Source organism: Cavia porcellus, unplaced genomic scaffold (assembly GCF_034190915.1).
Source record: "Cavia porcellus strain 051 isolate PalLab524CR breed Dunkin Hartley unplaced genomic scaffold, mCavPor4.1 scaffold_13, whole genome shotgun sequence".
Classification (NCBI taxonomy): domain Eukaryota; kingdom Metazoa; phylum Chordata; class Mammalia; order Rodentia; family Caviidae; genus Cavia; species Cavia porcellus.
In genome coordinates this window covers 39,445,689-39,463,189 of record NW_026947496.1, presented here as the reverse complement: position 1 = coordinate 39,463,189, position 17,501 = coordinate 39,445,689, and the positions used below count along the sequence as shown (strand labels likewise).

Genomic DNA, 17,501 nt, shown 5'->3' with positions numbered 1-17,501 from the left:
TAATGCTATACTTTTTCGTGAAATTTTGTACAGGCTTTGTACAATATTAGAGGCAATCTCAAATCATATGATTACAAACATGGCTTGAATATAATTACTGTACTTAATTTGCAATGTCTTAAAGCTAGGATGAGACAAGGTATCACAGAGGAGAAGGAATGTATGGGATTCCATGAGGGTCTCCCCAAAACGCTGAATTGTGGATATTTGAATATCATGATAGGAACAAGCAAACAGCACAAGTACACAATAATTGTGGATACAGAGACTCAGAAATGACTTATTACGAGGAAAAACATTACAATTTGTAGTATTTCATATATATACGAAATGAGACGTAGACTGTAGGAAACTAGACAGCAAGCTAAAAGAAAATTCAAAGAACTTCTGTTTTCTATCTAGCAAATTGATCATGGATGGGGATTGGTGAGATAAAGTGTTGGAAAATAATTTGATACTCCTGAGTCTTCACCATCCACACTTAAAACAGAATTTTATGGATCTTGCTTGCGGAGCAGCTGAGAGCACCCACAACTGCTCTAACACTAACCCCCAAATCCCAGTGTAACTCAGGCCTGGATCCACGGTCCCCACTCCGAGACTGAGGGAGGTGTGATGGCAGAGGGGACCGGAGAGCGAGGTCGAGATCAGTCTCGAAAGGCTCAGGGTCTGAGGTAGGGGCTTCGGCTGCCCTCTGGGAGGCGCTGGTTCAGCAGGGCTCGCTGTCCTGGGGTAGGCAGGCGGGGCAGGAGACTAGGTCTGGAGCGCAGATCAGGGGAAAGAGTCACAGTCAGAGGCAGCGTGGACGGGACAGCTGTCTCGCGGGGGACGGGGCGCTGGTAAGGAAGGGTCGCCCTCCCGCGAGTGGCACCGAGCAAAGGCGGGGGTGGCGCGAGGTTCCAGGGCAGCAGAGCAGGGGCAAAGGTTGCCATCACGAGGATATCGCCGGCCTGTGCTGACTCAGCTATCTGCGAGAGTTGCCCTCAGTGACGGGACGCCCATCAAATCACTCAGATCTTGAACTCCCTTACTACGCCCAGCCTGCTAGCAGCTACCGGATGGCGAGGCGGGGCTATGGAGTGGGCGGGGTATTCGGCGCCGTGGGGCGGGGCGTACGGCACGCGCGATCCCAGGGTGAGGCGTTCGCGGTGTGGGGCAGGGAAAGGAGGTGTGCGCCCAGCGGGGCGGGGCAGGAGGTGTGCGCGCACGCGCACGCGCCAATCGCAGATGCCGGGAAGAGAGGTGCGCTCGGAAAGGCCAGGAGGGAAAGGGGCGGTCCAGATGCCGTGCGCATCCAGTCACCGCGCAGCGCCGGCTTGACGCGAGTCTCTCCCGGGTGTCGAGCGCCAGTCGGCTGGCCCAGCGGGTAAGTGCGCCGGGTTATGGCGCGGGGGCGCGCGGGGACTAGCGGGGGGCGGGACTTCCGCTGGGCCCCGGAAGTGGAGCTGTGTGTTCTCATGCGAACGGGAAGGAGCGTTGGGGAACCAGAGTCTCGAGATTGAGACATTTTCGGCCCGAAAAGGGAAGAATCCATCGCCGCCGCTACCAGCCCACGTCCGCCCTTCTTACCTGCCTCCGGCCCGGCCCGGCCGCGCCGCCTCTTCCTGCCGTCTCCCTCCTCGGCCGTCCCCGCGTGTTGCGCGGTCGCCGGGCACCGGGGCTGCGGCGAGGAGCCCGCGGGCGGCCGGTCGGGCGGGGCGGGCGGTGCTGACAGGTGAGCTGGTCTTCTTTGGCCACTGGTGGCCCAGCTTCCTTCCCCGGCCCGAGCTCGGACCCGCGCCCGCGCCCGCCTGTCACCGATCCGCCATCTTCCTGGAGGGACACGGCCCGCGGCTGGCAGGGTTGGGCCGGGCCGGGCCGGGCCAGGCCAGCGAAGACCGAGGCCGGGCTGCGACCGCTCAGGGGTTGCGGTTTGGGTCGGAGTCGAGGCGGACCGAGCAGCACCAGGATCAGTGAGGAGCAGCGGGACTTGGGCTGGGGTCAGGCAGGGCCTGAGCAGACCGAGTAAGGCCAGGCTGGGGCGGAGAGGACCTGCGGGCCGCAGTTGGACTGGACCGGCGCAGCAGGGGTTTATAGGGCTGTGGCAAAATCGGGCGGGTCCAGAGTGGCCCCCGAGTTGTCCCCGCCAGTTGGGTGTAGCCCGAAGAGGATGCGCTGGGGTCGCAGGCCGGTAGCGCCCTAGACCAGGCCAGAGCTGGGACCCGCAGTGCGGCTCTGAGCCTCGCCCCCTTGGTCCCTCCGGCGTGGGGCCGCGCGGCTGACCGGGGAGGGATGGGTCAATGGGAAATCGCATTCCTTTAGAACCAGGAAGTTGGGATCCTGTTGCTCAAGTGTGTTTGGAATGCCACCTTTTTCCACTTGATAGACTTAAGCAGGGTCAGATTCTCAAGGAGTTAAAAACAGGAGTTAAACGTGATAATTTTTTGTGTTTGTCCTGGGACTGTAGGAACCTTTTTAACCTTTTGCTTCACGGTGGCGTTCACAGCTGAGACTTTAAGCGTCATTCAGACTTCACTTTTACTGAATATATATAATCTTCCTTTCCCCCTTGTTTTTATGAAAAACTTTCTTGAATTTTGGCTGAGATCGAAGTTGAGAAAATTATTTGTAGACAGTTACTTCTTACTTGACTTTCATTTGAGCCCTTGTTACCTGCAAAATACCTTAATCATAAATTAGAAGTTTATAAAGTTGTTGGTAATTGAATAAACGATTCTGCAGTGGAGTTTGTAAGTAAAAATATTAAGCGTTGGAATTTTTATAGAGGTAATATAAACTTAAAGGTGAACCTTGTATGTAAAATATATAAGTAATTTTTATTTTTGAGTTTTTCCTCTTTGGGAATATTTAGCTATTATTATTTTCAGCTGTGTCAGTGTTTAAAATACGCTTGAAATTTGTGCCAAGTTGTAGTTTAGAAAGACCACAAGGCAAGAAAAGAATGCTGTTCACTCTTTTGGTGGTCAGATAGTACCTATAATACGCAATTTCCATACCTCAGTAACCTGCCGGGCTCCCTTAATTTACAGTCACGGCAGTTTACAGAAGTTGAAATGGTTGTGGCTTTTTTTCTTTGTGTCTAATATACTGAAAGGCAATTTTGTAATCAAGCTGTGCAAGAAATGGTTTACAAACTGTACAAGAAATAACTTATGGAGGTTTGCTTGAGTTGCTAAAGTGAAATACATTCCGAAAGACATAAATTAACGAGTTTAGCCAACCATAAATTTGCTTTGTATATTTCCCTTTGAAACTTACCTTGGTTAAAAGTAAATTTCATCCTGTGTTTTGAAGTATTAATGCGATTTGAGTTGACATTTACAAAATGGCCTGGCTTCTTGCTCATTGGAAATTGTTTTCTTGGTGCTTCAGTTTCTCACCTGTAAAAGTGGTCTTACAGTTGTAATATGAACATGTAGATATTGGCTGGGGGTTTTTGACTTTTTATTATTGAATTCTTTTTTTTTAATTCTTATTTTTAATATACTGTTCTATCCACTTTAATATACTAGGAAGGATTTTTTTCTTCTTGGATCGTATCGAGGCACAGAAGAAAGGTTCTGGGGAAAAATAAATTTGAAGAAAAGTTACTGTACTCTACATTTAGTAAGAGCTACAGAGAAAATAGATGAGAAGTTTATAAGTTTCCTTGCATTCATTTTACCATATTCTTTAAAAGATTATCTGAAATTAAGCAGCAGCAAATTCAGAAAGAACTTTTAATGTTTTGGGGAATTGCCCTTTTTAAAAAGACGAGTTTTAGAAAACTTAACTGAATTTTGTATAAATACATGTGTAACTGATTTCTATAAATACATGCAAAATTTGACCAATATGTAAACTCAGTGGGGACAGATATTTCACTTGGTCATTTGTTTTCTCTGTCTCTTTATTTCTCTGATACTGGGAATTGAACCTTGAGCCTTTGCACTGAACTACATCTTCATTCCTCTATTCCTTTTTATTTTGGGACAGGTTCTTCCTAAATCCCTAAATTGTGTGGGCTGGGCTTGTACTTGTAATCCTCTTGCCTTGCCTGGCAGAGTGCTGGGGTTACAGTCCTGAGTGGCCATGAGTGGCTAGTTGCTTTTTTTCTTGAAGCAGTCTTTACATACCCTAAAATACAGTACTAAGTACAAGTAGGAGCGGCAGATTAATGGTGATTGCAATAAATGGTGCTTAGAGATAACCGCAACTACTTGGACATAGATTTGCAACAGTATTTACACATTTTTGTATTTATAGACTTTTGGTCAGTTTTGTTTACCAATTTAGAAATGGCTGAAAAACTGTTCAAGTCATGTTGGCATCTGTATTTACCATCAAATTAGGAACTATTATAATCTGGGCCTTCTAGTTTTAGTAAGGTGTTAGCTTTGTGATGTTCTCTTGAGGTTGGAAAAATGCTGTGTAGGTGCATGTTATCTTAAATTGCATTTGTTCTTACCCTAGAGTTAAAAGCATATTTTTAATTATTCTTTTATAACATACTGCACCCTTGCAGATTTCCTGATTTAAGGATACTCTTTTCAGATTGATAAATTAAAGAATATGTATATTTTTGTGATTTCTTTTATAAAACTATCAACCCTTTTTCTAAATTGTATAAGGAGACATAAGTGATGAAATTGTATTTGGAGAAAATACAGTGTTAAAAACCACACTAGGGATATAGCTCAGCAGCACAGCACCTGCCTGGCAAATACAAGGTTATGAGTTTGATCCCCAGTACCAAAAGCAAAAACAAAAACCAAAATAACAAATAGACACAACTCCACGGGTTTGCATATACCATACTTTTCCTTTCTTCATGTGAAGAGATCTATTTCTGTAAATTAATTTTAAAGAACAGAGTAAGTGAGGCATTATATCTGAGAGGTTAAAGTTACCAGACCTGAGTTTAGTTAAGTTTCTAAAAGCCCTGTCCCACAGTTCTGGCCATTGAACTAAGCTATATCCCCAGCCATTTCACTTAAGTTGCCTAGGCCAGGCTTCCTCCTGCATCAGCCTCTCAAAGTGCTGGGATCACAGATGCTTGCCACCATTTCCTGATAAAGTTTTTCCTCTTAATTGTTAGGCTTATTGGAGCTGTATTGCAGAAGTTATTTTTAAATCTTGATGAGAAAATGATTTTTTTTTTTTTTTCGGCACTAGGGATCAAACTCACAACCTTGTGCTTGCCAGGCAAGAACTTGTGCTGCTGAACCAAACCCCCAGCCCCTGAATTTTCTTACTATGAGATAGAATTGAACAGTTAGGGAGCCATTAGTTTCCCTTAGGAAGGCAAGGAATTTCTCCTACCCGATAGTCTAAGGCTTTGTTTAACCTGTATATTTCAATAGGAATAGGGAAAATTATTAGCTCAGCTATCTGTGTTTGCTTCTGTACCCTTCCTCATCCCACTTGCCTTACACCTTTTGTCCCTCAGTGCCTTTATAATTGTATTTTCACCATTTTTCTGTTGAAGCTGTCATGACTCCTATTTTAGTCACGAGGGATTTGCAGTTGAATGTTGCTGCTGATTTTATGTCTTCTTTCTTAGTCTTGTTCTTTATTTTCTGCCAGCTTGTGAGATTTGGGCCATAGACTATATTGTAATCTTGAAAATTATTTCATACTTAACGTGAATTTGAAAGCATGTTTTAGGGAGTTTGATATTCATTAATGTGAGACTTACTCTTCAATGAAAAAAAAATTTTAAGATTTTATGTCTGATGAGCTAAAGTTTAGGCTAAAAACTGATACATTAGGTTAGTAATTTTTTGCTGATCAAATTATTTTTACTTGCACAAATCATTTTAAAAGTCATATATAACCATAGATTGCTGTAAGGGTACATTTCATTGCTTGGCTCTTTTTGGAAACTCACCAGGACTGTCCCAGGTTCCTGAGCACAACATACCTCTTCCTTTGTGACTCTGTCAGCTGTGCATTTTCATTCATTTCCCTGCCCCAGCTTTCAGGTTGGACCACTGCCTCCCTCTCCTGAATTACTGCCCTACCCCCACTCCCAACACAGTATTGCAAACATTACCTTTGCTTTTGGTTTCTTTGCCTGAAGTTGAATATTCCCCTGGTTTTAAACTTTCAGAAATTTGTATTTAGTTCCTTAATGCATCCTTAAAAAAAAGTATTTCAGGAGTTTTTTTAGGAATCATTCCCTTAATTTCTGAAGTTAGCTTGAGTGTTTTTTACTTCCATAGTACACTAAGTATATCTTTTTCTTATTTATCACATACTGTAGTTAATCTTGGAGGCAAGATCTTTCTTTTATGTGTGCAATCTTTTTGATGTGTTTAGTGCTTGATATATTTTAGTTGTTGGTATCCAACCTTTTGATTTGCCTAGATTGCATTGAAGAAAAGGAATTGTCTTGGGTTGCATATAAAATACATAATTTAGTTCATGTATGTAAGTTACAAACTGTTTTTAAGTATTGTTATTGTAATACTGTAATTAAATATAACTTACATGACTGCTTATTACCATAATTAGATCTTCATAGATGCACATTTCATAGGTAGATTGAAATATACTATTACTAGTATTTCTGTTTTATTTGTTAAGTCACGCAAGTAAACAATGTCTGGTACACACTGGCTTTCTTTGAACCATGTGGCAGGTAGAGTTAGCATTGCCCTACACAGAGTTTTGTTGGCGTCTCCACTGTTTTTGAGTATGGAACGGTCAAGTCAAAATATACTACTAAAAAAGTTATATCATAATATTTAAAATAATAATTTTGTGTGGTCACATTACTAGTTGTCTAGGGCCATATGAGAACCATGGGTTTTATATACCTGCTTTAGATGTTTATTAAAATTACTTCTACTGGAGGGATAAATGCATGTCGAGATATCTCCCCACCTCCATTTTGCTGATCATGTATTTACATAATTTATACATAAATAAGAGGATCTTAAAGAATATATTAGAAAGTTTTTGAAAGTGCATTACAGTTGTATTTACAGAATTTTAGCTGACTTTCCTTAACTACATCTAGTACATAAAGTGGTTTAAGTACAGTAATTTAACTATGGGATTTTTATTTATTTTTTTGGTACTGGAAATTGAACACAGGGCCTTGTGCTTGCCAGGCAAGCACTGTGCTGCTAAGCTACATTGCCAGCCTTGGCCTTCTAGATGTTAATATTTCTCTGTCTTGATAGATATAGCAATTTCTTAACACCTTTATTTTTCTTTAAAATTAAAACAATTAGCCAAAGTTAAAGCAAGTATAATATTGAAATGGTATTTTAAATACACAGTAGTATTCTATTTAAAGTCACCTAGGCTAGCATTTTGATGCTGATTTCTTTTAACACTGTTTCCTCAGATAGGCCCCTTAATTTTGCCATGTTTATTATGGAATATCTTGCCCTAAGCTGTCCTTATCTCCCCTTCTTTATTTTACTTTGTAGTACCTAATGATGTTATAACATGGCATATAAAGTACTTAATGTCTGGTTTTGTTTTTGTTTGGTACTTGATTGTAAACTATGAGGTATAGGGGATTTTTGTCTGTTACGTTCATTGATATGAATCCAGATCTTAGAAATGTCTAGCACATGATATGTACTAAATTAATTAGTTATTGTGCTGCTGGGAGTTGAACTCAATGCCTCATGAATGCTAGGCAAGCACTCTATCTCTGAGTCACCCCTCCAGCCCCCGAAAATTTATTAATTCTAAGATTAAAAGGAGTAAATTGTCTCTCCCCTTTTGAACTTGCTGTCCATTAAGGCTGATAAACAATTACATCATCAAATATAGAAATACAGTGTAATAAGAAGCCATAGATGTAAACCTGGAGGAATCAGAAGAATTCAACAAGGAATACTGAGATTAAAAGGGTTGAAGTATAATGAGAGAATAACCTCAGTAAAGATAATGACATGTACAGTGACTTTCAGATGGAAAGAACAAGGGGGTTTGAAGAAACAATGCAGACATGGCTTAATGATGAAGAAAGTAGTTAAAAGTAGGTGGAGATCTGGATCTTACTAGGCCTAGGAAGTTCCTGTGTAGGTTGAGAATTTTGTTTTTTATTCTGACAACAGTGGGAAGCAGTTGAAGGGATTTAAATCACATGAACACAATTGCCTTTAAAAAATGATTGTTCTGCTTTATGGAAAGTAGCATGATGGAGACAGGAATGGGCACATACAGATGGATATTACTCGGCAGCAAGGTTGAAAATCCTCTTCCTTATACTTCTCTTGTTCTCATGTTCAAAAAGGCCAAGTCTTAATCTACATGAAGACTAACTTGCTTAAAACTCCTTTTATCTGTATTACACAGTCCTGCGTGTTTTAAAAATATGCCTTAAATCTGCTAGCCTTGTTGTTTAAACTATATCTATTTCAGATATACTAAAGCAAACTAATTAAACAGATTTCTTTTTTTTAGAGGAACATCACAAATAAATGGGAACATACTGTTTTTACATTTCAAAAGCCTTATTTTTATTGTCAGTATAGAATAAAACCAAGTGACCAATTTTATATAAATTTACAGGTTGCCTCAGTAGTTATTATCTCTGTGAACAAGTTAGACACTCTATTTAAAATTATCAAATCCTGCTGTGGATATAGGTCAGTGGCACAAGCACCTGCCTGGCAAGCACAGGGTCCTGAGTTTGATTCCTGGTACTACCAAAAAAAAAAAAAAAAAAAAAACCCTTAAAACTTTCTGTTTAAAAATTTCATATTTTTCTGAACATTATTTCTTCTTATTGGTTATATTTTTGCATCTTGTTAGTGATTTTCCGTGTAATTTCTGTTTACCAATGCAGTTGAAAGCCATGCATGCATCTTGTACTTTCTGCACGCAAATTGCATGTAGTTCCTCTCCATAGTTAAAAAACCAATAACTTTTCAGAAGAAGTCAAACATTCGTTTTTAAACTAGATTCATAAAAAAGTCAGGTTGGGGAACAATGACACTTCTTTCTGAGATAATACCAGAGTCTTAATCTCTGGTAAGGTGTTAGATTACTTTTCCAAAGGAAAGACTATATTAACAGTATTTGAACCTGTGTGTGGGGGGGGGGGGACTAGTTTATTGCCTTAATTGCTTGGCTCTGACTGCATGAAGTAGCCTTTAAAAACAGATTTGAGTTGAGCATGGTGGTAACACCTGTAACCTCAGCTACATAAGAGGCTGAGGCAAGAGGACAGCCAGTTTGAGGACAAGTTGGGCAATTTGTAGGGAACCTATCTCAAGATTTAAAAGGAGAACTAGAAGTGTGATTCAGTGGTAGAGCACTTAACCTACCAGGGGTGAGGCCCTGGGTTTAATCCCCAGTGCCACAAGAAACTAGACTTGTAGTCCCTGTAGGGAAAAAACCCCAAACAACAACAACAACAAAAACCCCATTAAAAATCGAGATATTGAGAAAGTAAAAGCAACCTCTTTTGCGTTTATAGGAGGTAAAAGCATTTTACAGGTGGTAATATGTTGTCATTTAGTGTCTGTCTTTAGTGATGCTTATGCAGATGTTTAATGTTAAAAATCTTGACTATCACTCCCTGATGTGATTTTTAAGTTTATATTTCTCAGTAGTTAATATCTCCAGTGATACTTGTTATCAGACTCGAATGCTAGTTCAGGTTGCCCGTCAACAGTTCATGGAGTACAGATTATTGTAGGAATGAGTAACTGATGAGTCAGTAATATTTACTTCATACATTAGCTAGTGAGGAAGAGGACCGTCAGGAAGACCAAGGGATCAAGTGCAGGAGGCTGTGTCACCAGTGGTTATTGTGTGTCCTCCAGTTTTTCATCTCCCACAACTTGGCCTGCTCTTACTAGTGTTTAATCAGTCAGATTGTTATCCATTTGGAATTACAAGGATGAGAGGGAAACCTTTAATTCTTTTTAATAAACCTTGAAATTGGTAAAAGCATTAACCTTATGTCTATTCTGTTACAGGATTTTAAGTAAGCATCTGAATATTTTTAAAAGATATTTAGCACTGCTATTCTGTGCTTTTAAGATTGGAATAATATATAATCATGCATCACAAGTTGAAGATAGGTTCTGAGGCTGTTTCATCATTGTGAGAACATCAGAGAGTGCTAAGTACAAATCTAGTGTAGACATGCTGCCAGACTAGCAAAGCGTACTGTTTTTTTGAAGTAAAATTTTAAATAAAATGGAGTACACTGTAACGATAAAAAGCATAGTAAATAGTCATTCATTATTACAAAATCTGGTCCTATACATAGTTGTATGTGCAATATTTTTATATACCTGGCTGCACAGTAGGTTTGTGTATACTAGTATCATCACAAGCATGAGTGATACATTGTACTAGGATTTATGGCACGATGTTACAAGTTACAGTGTCATTATGTGATAGAAATTTTTCAACTTCATTGTAATCTATTGGACCACTATTGTGCCATTTGTTATTGATCGAAATGTCTTTCAGTGCACGACTATTCCAGGAAAATTAGACATTTTGTCATTTTTGATAATTTAGTCTAGATGAGGATACTAACAAGTATTCTAATCAACCTTCCAGTTGGTGTAATATAGCTAGCCTGTGGTTTACAGTTCATTTTTGAGTACTCTAGGAAAAATTTATATAAATTAAATGGCTTTCTTTCTGAAGCCTTCAGACAGTTGTTTATTTTAATATCAACAGTGATAACATGCATTCATGTTTGGGCTCAAGGATCCAATGTCAGAATCTACTGGTTCCCTGTTTCATGGATCATTGTTTTCTTTCCTTTGACTTTCAATCATTGAATTTCCTTTGGAGTTAATGTGTTTCTTATATACCATATATTGATGGATCTTGTTTCTTGATCTACTCTGCCAGTGTTTCTTTTTATTGGTGAATTCAGGCCATCTGCATAAATGGTTATGGTCAGTGTGCATTGATTCATCTCTACCATTCTTTTTTCCTGCCATTGGCTTCCTACTTTTCCCTTCTATTCAGTTGCCTGCCTTGCTTGGAGATCTCATTCTGCTGCTGTTCGTGGGGCCAGGGCCTTGTTTGGAGATCTCACTTTGCTGCTGTTCCTGGGACCGGGGTCATATTTGTATTTCTTGAATATCCATTAGAATTATTTGTTGGGTTGTTTTGGTGGTCATGAATTCCTCATCCTCTTTTTTTTTTTTTATACTAGGGGTTGAACACAACAACCTCACACTTGCCAGGCAGACACTTATGCTGCTGAGCTAAATCCCCAGGCATGAATTCCTTCAGTTCTTTGTTGTGGAAGTGTCTCCTTTCTCTATTAATTTTGAAAGATAATTTTGCAGGGTACATCAATCTGGATTGGAAGTTATTTTCTTTCAGGACTTGAAATACTGCAAGCTCTTCTTGACTTAGTGGTTTGTGTTGAGAAGTCTGTCGTGATTTTGATGGGTCTTCCTTTATAGATGATCTGTTGCTTTTCTCTAACAGCTTTTAGTATTCTGTTCTTGTGTTGAATTTCTGGGATGATTATTACATGTCTGGGTGTAGACTTACTTTGGTTATGGCTAGTTGGAATTCTGTGGGCTTCACTTACCTGCATGTCAGGTCCTTTTCCCATGCTTGGGAAGTTCTCTGCTGTTCTGTAATAGTTTTTTTATGTCATTTGTATTGACTCTTGGTTTTTCATTGACACCTATCATTCTTAAATTATTTTTCTTTGCATCATCTTGCAGCCATTGAATTGTCATTTCCTGGTTCCTTGTTATATTTAAGAACTCTTTCGTGATTGCTAGCTGTCGACCTGCCTTCAAGCTCTGAAAGTATCTTCAGTTTTTTTGAGGTGATTTTTGTCAGCTTTCAATGGAATTTTTAATTTCTTGGATACCTCTTTTGAGTCTGTTTCATGTACTCCAGTTCTCTATAGTGTTTGTTTAAAGTTTCCCTCATTCTCCTGTGTTCCTCTTTTTCTCTGTTTTTTAAAATCTATATCTTTAGATATACTCGGCAACCCTTTTATTATGTTTGTCATTTCCTCTTTTACCTGAGATGATATTTCTGATCTGATTTCTTTCACAGCCTCATGAAGTATTTTATTTACTTTAGTTGGCCATCGTCCCAGAATTTCAGATATGTGACTTCTGCTTTCTTTCTTGTCCATGTCTCCTGGACTTGTTCTGTTTGGGCTGGAGCCAGAGATTGCCTTTTAGGCCTTTGTCTTGACATTTTCTTGGGTTCCCCTGAGGGAGCAGGTTATGAGATCCCAGACGTTTTCAATGTTGGCTACCTGTTGACAGTGCAGGGGGATGGGTCAGAGACCTGGGTTTCTCCTAACGCAAGTTCCCTAGGAGGTGATAGGGTATAGGTCAGACACTCACAGATTCTCCAAGGCGTGGCTGACTGGTCCTCCTAGCTTGCATTGGCTACCCATAGGAGAGTCCCAATGGCAGCTTGCGTGCACAAAGAGTCTAGGCTGGCTGTTTCTCCGTGCTTGCACTCATGACTGTGTTTTTAACTGCATACTGTTGTAGACATTGTACTCTCTACTTTAGGTGTTTAAAAAGTCCTTCAATGACACTGTTAATGACAAAACAAGGCAAGGTTGGTGTACCTGGTATCATTCCCAAACTGATGCTCTTTAATTCCTCCTCCAGTGTTTTAGCCTATTAATGTGTTGATGGACTTTGAAGAAATCCTTGCACTTCTGCACTTACACTTTTTTAGTATGTCTTATTTGAAAGATTCACATAGCTTTCAGCAAACTTTCAAAAGGAATGTTTAACCTTTTCCCTGTGAATTGTAATGTACTAATAGTGTTACAACTAGCAGGTTTTTTTTTTTTTTTTTTTTTTGAGACAAGGTCTCGTTGTGTAGTTCAGACTGGCCTGGAACTCCCAGCAATCCTCTTGCCTCACCCTCATGAGTGCTAGGATTACAGGAGTAAGCCACCATGTTTGTCCCTATGACTAACAGTTGTAACCCTAGTATTGAAACACTAACGGTAGTGTTAAGTGTTGGTACTTAGGAACTTCTTCAATAATTTGTTGCCTTCATAATTAAATTTTTAATGTCATTGTTATTTTACATTTAGCTCTTTTGTACATTTAGGCCTTAATTATATGCATACATATGCGTACATTAAATCTAGAAAATAACCTAAAATGAAAGGAAAATGAAAATCTTCTCAATAATTTTACCCTACTTTATAAATACTGCCTTTTCTCTTGTGCAGCCATTGAGGCTTTTCTTCGAATCATCTCATTCTTTGTGCTGTTTTGATTGCTAGGCAATTTCAACATGTTTATTGGCACAAAAGAAATTATTAAATACATACTTAATGAAATTTGCTGTGTTAGGTACTGCGTTTAGAGTACAGTCAAGAATGAGGTAGGCATATTCCTATCCCCTAGTGTTACATTTTAACCTGGTGAGACAATGATTTTCTTTTCTTTCTTTTTTTTTTTGGTCTTTTTTTTGATCTTGCTGTGCAGTTCAGGCTGGCCTTGGGCTCACTTTGTAGCCCAGGCTGGTCTTGAGCTTGCAATGATCCTCATACTTTAGACTCAGAAGTGCTTGCATTACAGGAGTGCGCCACCACTCTCAAGTGAGACAATGGTAAGTTGGTGTGTTATATTCTGGGATAAAAAGACTTGAAAGAACATATAGGATAAACCAACCCAGACTTTGTGGAAAGTAAACTTCTCAGTAGCCATGTTTATTTCTACTTTATTCTGAGTGCAGGCTTTCTAGGAATATGAGCTGAGATGAGTTTCATGTTTTTGAAATGTCAGTCTGCTGAACCATGATCAGTGGGGTCCTGGGACATGAAATGAAGGAAGACTGTTAACAAAGTTGGGGTAATAATTGAGTTCCTGGATGGTGATTTTTCTCAACAAGTCATTGACAGTATGAATGTGAAGGTTTTTGAGGCTTGTACAGCTTGAGTCAGTGGTATGTTTTTCCTGAAGTACACAGGATTGGTTGCTACTTTTTTAAAATGAGAACTGTCTTAGTTACTTTTTACTGGTCGCTGAGACAAATACCTGAAGCCCAAAGTTGGGAAAGGAAAGGTTTATTTCTTACAGTTGTTGGAGGTTTCAGTCTACACTCAGTTGACTCCAAGGCAGGCGGGCATGGCTGGGCCGCAGTACATGGTGGCTGCAAACAGCAAGCAGGAACCAGCAAAAGGGCAAGACACACTTTCTTCCTGCCATTATATTACATCCTGGCTCCACCCCTTTGTGGGTGTAGCACTGACACCATCAATTCAAGCACTAGACAACGAACCATCACAAATGCACAATGCAAATGCATGAGACCTGGGGGCCACCGACATAAACCATGACAAGAACTTTGTTGGGGGTAGGAATGGCCTTTTTTTAACAGTTGAGAGGAATCTAAAAGATCATAAAGTGTTCAGTGGACATTTGCTTAGATAGTTTCATTGATGCAGTATATGATGGTAAATCGAAACCATAAAGTGGAGAGCATAAAAGCAAAACTCCAAGGCTCCTTCAACACATGGTCCCCAAGCCCAGTTACCAAGTTTGATGCTTTATTCCTGTGAGACATTGGATCCCTATGGCATGCTCAGTGATGTAGCTAATAGGCTTCTTTTTAATAGGTGTCTTCTTTTCTTACCAGTTGAGTTGTATGCTTACCAAAACCGTTTCACTCTCAAAACTCAGGTTGGTTATACACATTAGTGATCTTGCATAATTTAATTGCTAAAAGCCAATACGACAGCCTGTAAATCAAAATTGCTTTAAAGAGAAGAATTTAAATGTTCTCATCACAAGTATTCAGTGTTTGATGTTATGGATAATCTAAAAAAATAGTACAAAAATACTCATTTGAAAACCTTAGAGATTGGAGAGTCTCAAAAACAAATCACCAGAAACTTCTATTGAGTTAGATAAATATATAAAATGATTTTAAAAATTGGATATAATCATTAGAGGACAATGTGCCATTCAGATTATTTCTCAAGTGTCTTATTTATATATAAGAAAACAAAATTTTAAATGATGTTGTAGATATGGTTTATGTAAGAAAGAAGTAAACTAATAATCTGAATCTAGGAAAAAAGGCTCAAGTGAAGGAATATAGAAACTAATTATGCATATATTAGTTTTTATAAAAGTTGCCTATTTTATTTATTTTTTGTCTTTTTGAGACAGGGTCTCTGTGCAGTTCAGGATAGCCTTGGACTCACTTTGTAGCTTAGGCTGGTCTTGAACTCACAAGGATCCTCATGTCTCAGCCTCCTGAGTGCTGGGATTACAGGCGTGAGCCACCACACCTAGCAAAAGTTGCCTATTTTATTTTTGCCAATTGCTCAAGCAAGAGAGCTTTAATTCTACTTACTGCAGAGGAAGAGCAATCCAGGAAGATTCCAAAAGCATAGTTTCAGAAGGGAAGAGCCAGGCAGGAGGAAAGAGGAAAGAGTAGCCTTGGGGTGGTATGTACTGTGCTGCTGAGAGGTCCATCTCACTGAACAGCATGCAGGAGACTGGTGATGGTTTATGGTCTTAGAAGGACCATTTTCAGTGGAAGTTGGAGGCAGAAATAACAGCCTGAGGTATGTGGGACTGAACGTGCTCCTCAAAGCAAGGCCAGAAAGGTATGCAGGCCTCTCACTCTCCATCCCTTTAACTTGTCCTTCGAGGTAGGATAGGTTTGAACATGTTTCAGTAATGGCGGTAAAGATCCAGGGAGGGTGAGATTAAAGAAGACAACAGGAAAAGAAAGGCACAATTGAAAAGCTAAGAGGAAATGGGATCCAGACCATAGATGGAGGAACTGTTAAGCTTATTGCTCTTGCCATTAGTAGTTTGTTTTTTCCACAAAGCTTCTTTTAATGTAAAAACTACTGAGAAAAAGATCATTAATGTTTATGAGATCTATGTTTTAAAAATTTTTTATATAGGTAGTATTTAGATACCTTGTCTTGACTTGGGAGAATAAATTTTCAAGGACTATGTAGGATTATAATTGTTATGGAATACTTCCCTTTTTTTCACTGAAATACTAAAATGTACATTAAGAATATTAAATTTCCCAATCAGTAAATAGGTAAGTGAATTTAACAGACATTTCCCAAAAGATGAAGTACAAGTGGCCAATGAGTATGAGAAAAAATGTTCAACATGTTAGCCATTTAAGTGAAAATAAAATTTACATAGAAATTTTATCTCAGTCAGGATACCATCAAGAATACAAAAATAAATGCTAATGAGGTGTTTGAGAAACAAGTCTTCCACACTGTTGGGAATGTAAGTACAGCTGCTATGGAAGTCAGTATGGAGATTCCTCAAAAAACAATAGAGAACTACCACATGACCCATCTGTACCACTCCTTGATATTACTCAACTGAATTAAAATCAGTGTGCTATATAGGGCAGTGGTGGCAAACCTATGGCACCATGCTGCAGCAGGCTATTTGTTATCATTGAAAGCTCTAAAAAATTTTGCCATCCCTGTTACAGGGGTACCCGTCCCAATGAATGTACAGAGAAATGTAAGTAGAGTGGAGTTTTATTCGGCCATAAGGCAGAATGAAATTTTGTCATTTGCAAGAAAATAGATGTAACTGGAGATTGTCATGTTGAGAGGCTAGACTCAGAAAAACAAATATTACATATTCTCTAATATTTAGAATAAAAAAACATGAAAATAGAGGAGAGACTGTTGTTAGACAAAGAGGGAGTAGTGAGAGGGGAGTTAAAAGAGGGTAATGGAGGAATAAATATGGTCAATATGTTTATATCCAAGTATGAAAATGTCACCTTGGAACCTATTTTATAAAATCATGTATATAAAAATAGTAAGTTTTTAAAAATGCAATGTTTATCTTGAAAGGACATTTTATCATTATTAATGCTGTTAAATGGCTTTTATTTATTTTTGAGATAGAGTCTCTCCTTGCTTTGGCTGATCTTGAAATCCTATAGTTAAATAATCCTCCCACCTTAGCTTCCCCAGTAGCTGAATCTACAGGCTTGCTTCTCCATACCCAGCAAAATGGCTATTAGGTTTTTTTGGGGGGGCTATTCTTAAGGAAAATAATTTAAATGTTCAGATAGTAAGATGTAGTAAAGGCAATATCTCAGGGCCATGATAAGGACTTTAAAAAAAGTTACCTTTTTTTATAACTAACATCTTTGTCATAGGCAAACAACTATTTATTGCTTTGAAGCTCTATAGACCTTTTGAAATTTCTTACTAATTGCTGTATTTCATTGTCCTTCACTAAACATTCAAGATGTTTGTGCTTGGTTTTGACTTATTGGTTGATTAATATGGATCAGAAGTATCTTTTCCTCAAAGCAAAATTTCCTTTGCATTTGACAGAAAAACTACATCAATATAGTATTTTATTTTCTTTTATTTTTTTGGTCTTTTTCATTTTTATCGGTACCAGGGGTCGAACTCATGACTGCCTGCTTGCAAGGCAGGTGCTTATGCCCCTGAGCTAAATCCCCAGCCCCATTATAGTATTTTAAGAAGTTGATCTTTTACTGGATAAAGAAATGAAAATACCCTGTCAGCATCAGATGTAATTTATGAGTTT

At 39.2% G+C, this 17,501-nt stretch overlaps 1 protein-coding gene across 3 annotated transcripts in view; it reads left to right on the top strand.

Moving 5' to 3' along the window:
- Positions 1-1,227: 1,227 nt before the first annotated feature.
- Larp4b (La ribonucleoprotein 4B) overlaps positions 1,228-17,501 on the top strand; it is an 87,799-nt gene continuing 71,525 nt past the window's right edge. For 2 of the 3 annotated variants that reach the window (XM_063260131.1, XM_063260129.1), the window contains exon 1: positions 1,574-1,714. The gene's annotated coding sequence lies outside the window, so the exon portion shown is untranslated. Of the gene's footprint in view, positions 1,367-1,573; positions 1,715-17,501 lie in introns of those variants that run through there. The other variant, XM_063260130.1, reaches the window with a different exon arrangement.